Source organism: Pelophylax lessonae (assembly GCF_965119305.1).
Source record: "Pelophylax lessonae genome assembly, chromosome: 8".
NCBI classification, from domain to species: Eukaryota; Metazoa; Chordata; class Amphibia; order Anura; family Ranidae; genus Pelophylax; species Pelophylax lessonae.
The window spans coordinates 37257418-37266049 of NC_138775.1; positions in this window are offsets into that span (position 1 = coordinate 37257418).

Here is an 8632-nt window from a genome sequence, read left to right on the forward strand (position 1 = left end):
CCAGACATTCTGCAAATAAGCTATTTTCCACTATAAAGTTACAAAAAGGAGACACAATGGACAGTATATAATCTTTTCACAAAACGGATTACATAATTTTACAATGCGTTAATCAAGGTTTATATTTGGGATTACAGAATTTCATTATGCTGGCTCCTGAGCTGACAGGGGGAGAGGGGGGCAGAGGAACATTTTAAAAAAACATTTTATTGTTTTATTCCAAGTTTTTTTTGGAATACAGTAAACCCCCCTCCATTGCGGGGGTTACGTTCCGGACCCAGCCGCGAAAAGTGAAATTCCGCGAAATAGGAAAACCCTATTAAAATGCATTGTAGGCGTGTTTTTTTACTGTCACTGTACGTGTAGAAGCATTTTAAGGTCTTTAAACACACTTTTAAAACAATAGAAACTCATTTAAACACATAAAAGATACTAAGAGACATAGCAAGAGCTATGGAAAACACAAAAATATTTCATTTTTAATGATTTATATAGTAAAATAACATTACAAAAAAAACCGCGAATTACCGGGACCGCAAAAACTGAACCGCGATGTAGCGGGGGATTACTGTATAGAGAGGGTTAAATGACATAGCATAAGCACTGTGCTGTCTATCATGGTTGAAAGGATCAGAATATATATTTTTTTTAGGGTTACAACCACTTTCAGGATCGTCATGATGACATAACTGTATTTAAATAAATGTAGATTATTTTACATACTGTAAATAAATAAGACATTCCCTGAAAAGACAAAAATTAATATAAGACCCGGTCTTATTTTTGGGGAAACACGGTACCCAGCCAGTATCCCTGATCACCGCCACACCACTCATATGATGAGGCTTTACTGCACAAAAAAAAAAAAAAAAAAAGTGCAAAAACAAAACACATTTTTTTACATTTCTTCATTTTCCGAAAAGTTGTAACAAAAAAAATTACAATTTCAAAAAACTCGTCATTCCTCTTACTAAAAACCTCAGACTTTCTATTTTTCTAAAATTGGGGCATTTGGGAGGTATTTGTACTGTCCTGGTATATGAAGGGCCTCAAGAAATGAAATAGGCCATCAGTACCTCAGGATTGATCAATTTTCATATATACTGTATATCCCATAGTGAGATGAGGTGACTGCGCTGAGGGTGGCCGGGACATTTTTGGTTTTTCACACGGTGGGATCCCTATATGTAAAGGCTTTGTCACTAGATCACCCAGCCATAGGTAAGCTGTCACTTGGCTACATTTGTTTTTGCACCTATTTTTATTCATTAGTCACTCTGATTTTATCATCTTTGTGCACTTGGTTTTCTTTTCATCTCCCTTGTCCTGAGTCCACTTTGTTTCGTTTCCCAGTCCAGCACTGGCACTCCTTCACTCACCCCATTACTACCTTGCACCATTTTAGTTTTCCTTATTTTTCCCATTACATTATGCAATATTCCTTGGTTTTTTTCAGCACACTATACCAGATATCTTTTTTCTTGTTTACACACATATATACATTATATTTATTCATTATTTTTCTTAGATTATCTGGCTATTTATTGTGTTTACCTTCTTTGAATACAAGTGCGGTGTCCTGAGTTACCTTCTCCCCTTTCTCCCCCACGTGGTGGACTGGATGGCTTTTACCCGCCTCAGCCCCAGGCTAGACGGTGGCTTATGGGTCGGTCTTTGCTGCCCTTAATATTGATTGGACCCTGGGCAAACATTTTCTGGGGCCCTCTCGAATCCACTTATCAACTATTTGTGGGCAGTAGGGGCTCCAGGGGCAACTGCTTTTGGGCCCCACAACAATGACTGGGCCTGGGGCAGCTGTCCATTTTGCCCTGCGTTAAAGACGGTCCTGGTTATAGCATCTACAAACTATAGTACAGCTGTGTTTAAAATAATAGCAGTGAGTTTGGGCTCTTTCACACGGGCGTTCCGTTTGTCCGTTTTTCAACCCAATCCGTTTGCGGATGAAAAACGGACATAATGTATCTCTATGTAAATACGGATGTCAGCGGATGATCATCCGCTGACATCCGTTTTTCGTCAGTTCAGTTCAGTTTTTTAGAACGGAAGAGAACCCTATTTTTTCTTCCGTTCAAAAAACTGAACGGACGCAAAAACGGATGTCAGTGGTGTCATCCGCTGACATCCGTATTTACATAGACATACATTATGTCCGTTTTTCATCCGCAAACGGATGGGATGAAAAACGGACATACAGACCGGATGACACAAGTGTCATCCGTGTCCGTTTCAAAAAAAAAAAAAAAAGGAACTGATCGGGCATAAAAAACTGAACGCCCGTGTGAAAGAGCCCTAAGCTCAAAACTCTTGTAATAGCTTTTATTTCCATGCATGTAAATGCATTGGGAACACTGCAAAGTCTATTCCAAGTAAAAAGTTGAAGAAAAATGTTTCAAATTTGTTATTAATTTACAGAAAGTGAAGAAAAATGAATATTAGGCTTTTCCAAAATATAGCAGTATCTGCATTTTTTTTCAAAAACTCAAACTTTTACTGTATAAACTGAACAATGCTTGAAGATTTAGCTTTCCTGTGAATCACTGAACTAATATTTAGTTGTCAATATATGTGGAAATACATTGTGCTAACTATAACTTAAAAAGCTGTCAACACTACAATTGACATACAATTGTCCATAAATGACTTACAGAAAAGTGCAGCGCTAATTATAAAGTGAATACATACTGTATAACTGTGATGAAAAAATCCAAACAGTGCAATAATATCACAAAAAGAGTCCATAATTCATATAACATGGTGAAAAAATGCTGGAAATCACAAAGTGAAGCTGAAGTGTTCTGATATCCAGACTCATCAGTGAAGAAGAACCCAGCACCAACGTGAAAAAGCAAATGCGCTGACCAGAAGATATGGACCCAGATACCTTACTGTAGATGGGTCAAACAGGCCAGATAATCCTCACAAGGGAGAGTGGCTTGATCTTGGATGGTGGTTGATCGAATAAATCCATATAATTCTGGATTATGGTGTTTTGGTCTCCCAGCAGCACACCTATATAAAAAAATAAGCCAGAGTACACAAACATAATGTAAAACTGTTTAATTAAAATGTATTCCAATGGTAAAAAGACTTACAAATATCTGTAGGTAGCCAGCGTGTAACAGCCAGAGTGATTAATGACAGGAAATAGAGGCTCTGACGTGTTTCGTCATAGATGACGTCATTTACTGTCAATCACTCTGGCTGTTACACGCTGGCAACCTACAGATGTTTGTAAGTGTTTTTACCATTGGAATACATTTTAATTAAGCGGTTTCATACCATCCGCGATCGAGCCACTCTCCGTTGTGAGGATTATCTGGCCTTTTCGACCCATCTACTGTAATGTATCTGGGTCCATATTTTCTGGTGAGCGCATTTCCTTTTTCACGTTGGTGCTGGGTTCTTCTTCACTGATGAGTCTGGATATCAGAACACTTCAGCTTCACTTTGTAGTTTCCAGGATTTTTTCACCATGTTATATGAATTATGGACTCACCTTTTGTGATATTATTGCACTTTTTGGATTTTTTCATCACAGTTATATGTATTTACTTTATATTTAGCGCTGCACTTTTCTGTATGTAATATTTAGTTATATAGGCACTGTCTCTGAGAACTGCTTCACATCTGAGTTACATGGAGTCAACCAACTTTTGGCACCTGTAACCAGGTATTCCAGCCCAGGACGATGGCACTACATCCCACTATTCCTCTGCATTTCTTGGTTTTACCTTAGAAACAGCATTTTTGTGTCAACCCACAAGTTTTCTATTGGATTGAGGTCCGGGATTGGGCTGGCCACTCCATAACGTTATTCTTGTTGGTCTGGAACCAAGATGCTGCTCGCTTACTGGTGTTTTTTTTTTTTTTTGTAGCATTGCCCCCTTGAGGACTGCTGAATTCTTCACCTTTGGATCCACCTGGGTTACCATTAGCAACTGCAGCATGCACAATTTAACACTTTACTCCTTGACTCAGTCTAGGGAATGTAGTTGTTTTTTTGTTGTTTTATTCATTTAGGGATGGGAGAAGGGAAGAGTGGGATACTCCAAATTAAACTATTCACAATGGATGAGGACTCGCACTGACGATGCACCCAGGCTGTAGATTCACCTTGCCACTAGATGAATTTGGGTTAAGTCTCTGCATAGCTGACTTGTTTGGGTAGATTATCTTCAGGATACACTCCTAGCATCCCCTTTCACTCAACAAACTGACACCCGTCCTCTGACAATCCTAAACCGGGGTGGCCCCCCTCAGGTCAGGCCCCTAGACACGATACCCTGTACTCACAATACTGTTTTTCGAGGGTCTCCAATGCCTCTACCCCTCTAGTCAGCTCTCCTGGACCTCTGGGTTCAGTTCCTTTCCTCTGGTCCCCAGGCTGACCACTTGCCACCACTACAGAGGAGGAGGCAGCTGCCACCCTCCCTCCGGAACGCTGCTCACCAGCCAAAGACCCCGCAGCACATGTGCTCCTGGCTTTTATACAGTATCCCATAATGCACCGAGACAGCCTGTCTCTGCCAATCACTGGGACTCTATCAAAGCCTATGTATTCATTGGTCAGGTTTCCTCCCACTGTCCAACAAGCCTCCCTTTTGGACCAGTGTGAAACACTATCTAGACCCAATGAATGACATACTGAGCACACTGAGCAGACCGAACTCTCAGATCCTGCTCTCTGGTAGTCAGAAAGCAATACAGAATTTGCCTGCTGCTCCTCTGATAGGCAGACAGAGCCAAAAACGATATTCTCTCTCTAGCACCCATCTAGGAGGGTGCTACATTTTAAAGATAATTTTATTAGTGTTTTGAAAAAGACAAAGACAATGCACAACATACCATATTAATGTACATATATAAGGCATACCGATACAGCATAGCATTCAATACAGTAGTACACAAATAAAGTTTACCCAGGAATCCATGGTAGTTCACATAAATCGAACAAAACCAAAAGTCCAACAATAACCAGCTGGTGATTTCACACTATTACTAAAGAAAAACATAAATTGTCACAGGTAAAGGGACCTTCAACAGGAGCAGATTATACGTAAAAAATAAACAAAACCCATTAAAATGACCACCAAATAGAATTCTTAATGGCACTCAAGGCCCTTATAGAGAAAGCCACTCAGACTTCAATATCACTGGGCACAGTAGTTACCCAACCACAGTTTATCGAATTTCTTAGGGCAACCTCTGGCAAGGTAAGTCAATTTTTACAATCCAAGCCCCCAATCGAGGAGGATCTGGCTTCTCCCACTGCAGTACAATTGATTTTTTAGATTAAAAAAAAAGAGGAGTCGAAGTAGGGACTTTTGGGATTCTCTGAGCTCCTCCTCATCTAGATTTCTCAATAAACATCGAGCGGGAGTGTAAATGTTAGGAAGAACCATCTTCTCCTCAACAAATGTATATAATTCACTCTAAAAGTTAGGCACCTTAGGGCAATCCCAGACTATATGAAAGAAATCTCAGACAGCAGTATGATATCTCTGACAGTGCGGACTCATACTGTATAGTCTATAGCAGGGCTTCCCAAACTTTTTTGGGCCGAGACCCAGTTCTGAATACAGTTATTTTTCGGGACCCACTTGCTTGTACTGTAATTGAATATTGTAAAGTGCTACAGAATTTGTTGGCGCTATATAAATGCAAATAATAATAATAATAATAATGCATACTTTAAAGGGAGGGGGATGTTAAATTAAAAATATAAATTTACTACTTTTTAATGTATTATTGAATACACTTAATATATAACTAAATATAAGGCTACATGGCACTTGTTTGCCCTCTCCATGTCCCAGCACACCTCACCCAGTCTCCATGATGAGGAGCTCTATGCTGGTTTTGGTGTCCTGGCTCTTCTCCTTCAGATTCTCTGCTGGGGTCACAGAAGCTGCCATGAACTCCTGACACCGCCGGGCCACCTGGTCCTCCTATGACACCAAGGCTGCCGTTTCTGCCCACTATAGCTGTGAGAATCCCACCGCCAGTCTAGCCACCACCGCTGCCACCAGCAGGCCCGAGGAGCTGGCTCTGCACCCCATGAACATATTCTACATAACAGCCCACATATGTACTCACTGATGCAGGTATCCTCCTTGCGTTAAATGCAGACCAGCCTCCGTAAACTGCATGGGCGGGGTCCTGAATCCATTGCAATTTGACTGCTTTGGCTCTCTGTAATTTGCGTGGGCTCACACAGCATTATTTAAGCGGGCCCGCTCTCAGTGATTTCTAACTCATCGCGACCCACTCAAACGCAGCTCGCGACCCACCAGTGGGTCCCAACCCACAGTTTGTGAACTCCTGGTCTATAGGGTGTGTAATAGATCCTATGTAAATTCTAACTAGTGTGTTTGGGGTCATTGTCTTGTTGAAACACCCATGTCAAGGGCATTTCCTCTTCGGCATATGGCAAGATTACCTCTTCAAGTATTTTGATGTATTGAAACTGATCTATGATCCCTGGTATGCGATAAATAAGCCCAATGCCATTAGTATGAGAAATATCCCTATATCATGATGCTTGCACCCAGGGCCGCTGATAAGGCAGTACAGCCAGCAGTTCCGTACTGGTTCAGTTCAAAATGGGGCCCAGCTTCACTGTCTTATTACAGACAGCGATCCTCTACTGTTTCCCCCTGCAGTGCTGCCGGCTTCTTCTTTTATTTCCCCCTCCAGTCGCACTTCAGGGGGACTGGTTCCAACACATGCACCCCTTCCATCTGCTGTCTGGGCCCCATTGTGTGCCACTTTCCCTCACAGCTTCTCTATTGACAGCTGCTGTGGGCACACAGGGGGATGCTTTAAGATGGTGAGCAGGGAAAGGGGCCAGTGAATATGTAATTTACTGGGCCCTTCCTTTCCTGAATGAACACAGGGAGCAATCGCTATCAATCACTCCTGTGTCCATTCATTACTTTACTATGCTTCAGTTTGTGAATGAGCAGGAAGCCTCTGAGTGCTTCCTATTCATTCATCTGTGTAGCTGAGGCTACAGAGAAAGTGACTGCTAAATCTATGTCCTCGGTCACTTTTGGCCAAGGAAAGGGGGCCCTGTTAGGCTGTATGGGGCCCCATGATTTCTAACAGCAGCCCTGCTTGCACCACCATGTTTCACTGTCTTCACAGTGTACTGTGGCTTGAATTCAGCGTTTGGAGGTCGTCTGACAAACTGTCTGCGGCCCCTAGATCCAAAAAGTACAATCTGTGTTTTCACCAGTCCACAAAATGTTGCGCCATTTCTCTTCAAGCCAGTCAATGTGTTCTTTGGCAAATTGTAACCTCTCCAGTACATCTTTGTTAACAATGTGACTTTGCGGGGGATTCTTGCTGATAGCTTGACTTAACATAGGCATCTTCTAATTGATACACTACTCATAGGTAACTTTACACCTTCTTTGAGCTGGAGCTGATCATTGGCGGAGTCTTTGCCATTTGCGCTATTTTCCAATCCATTCGAATGGTAGTTGTCCATTTTCTTCCACGTCTTTCTGGTTTTGGTTGGCATTTGAAAGCATTTGAGATCATTTTAGCTGAGCAGCCTATCAGTTTCTGCACCTCTTTATATGTTTTCCGTTTCCAATCAACTTTTTATGATGGCTGAATTGTTGGCATCTAGAATCTTGCTGCCCTCTCAGGATGATGGGTATCCACATAAACTGAAAGCATAAAAGACAAGAGAAAGGCGCACCGACCTAGTGCAATATCGTAAAACATTTATTGGAAAATCATAAAAACCATGCCATACATTATACTCACAAGAGTATGATAGGTAGAAGCATAAAAACAGAGGATTCCTTCGGCTATCCAAAGACTGCAGGACCAGTACACTTAATTGCGACAAGAGAACTTGAAGGCGTCCATATGGATAGGGCTAACGCGTTTCGAGGGAGAACCCTCTTCCTCAGAGCTTTGTGAGTATAATGTATGTCGTGGTTTTTATGATTTTCCAATAAATATTTTACGATATTGCACTAGGTCGGTGCGCCCTGCTCTTGTCTTTAATTTCTGGATTGACTCATTTTACTCAGATTTTCAGAGAGAAATGCACTATATCCAGGATGTACAACATTTTCTGCCTTCCCCCTTAACCACTTCAGTTCTGGAAGGTTTACCCCCCTTCATGATCAGGCAATTTTTTGCGATACAGCATTGCATTAATTTAACTGACAATTGCGCGGTCGTGCGAAGCTGTACCCACATGAAATGTATGTCCTTTTTTTTCTTACAAATAGAGCTTTCTTTTGATGGTATTTTTTTTACCACAGCGGTTTTTATTTTTTGCACTATAAACAAAAAAGACAGACAATTGTGGAAAAAAAAAAAACAATATTTTTTACTTTCTGCTATAAAACATATTCAATAAAAAATTTAAGAAAATCAAATTTATTCATCAATTTAGGCCTATATGTGTTATGCTACATATTTTTGGAACAAAAAAAAATCCCAATAAGCATAAATTGATTGGTTTGTGCTGAAGTTATAGTGTCTACAAACCATGGGATATTTTTATAAAATTTTTATTTATTTATTTTTTTTACTAGTAATGGCGGCGATCAACTAACTTTAGCTGGATTGCGGCATTGCGGCGGAC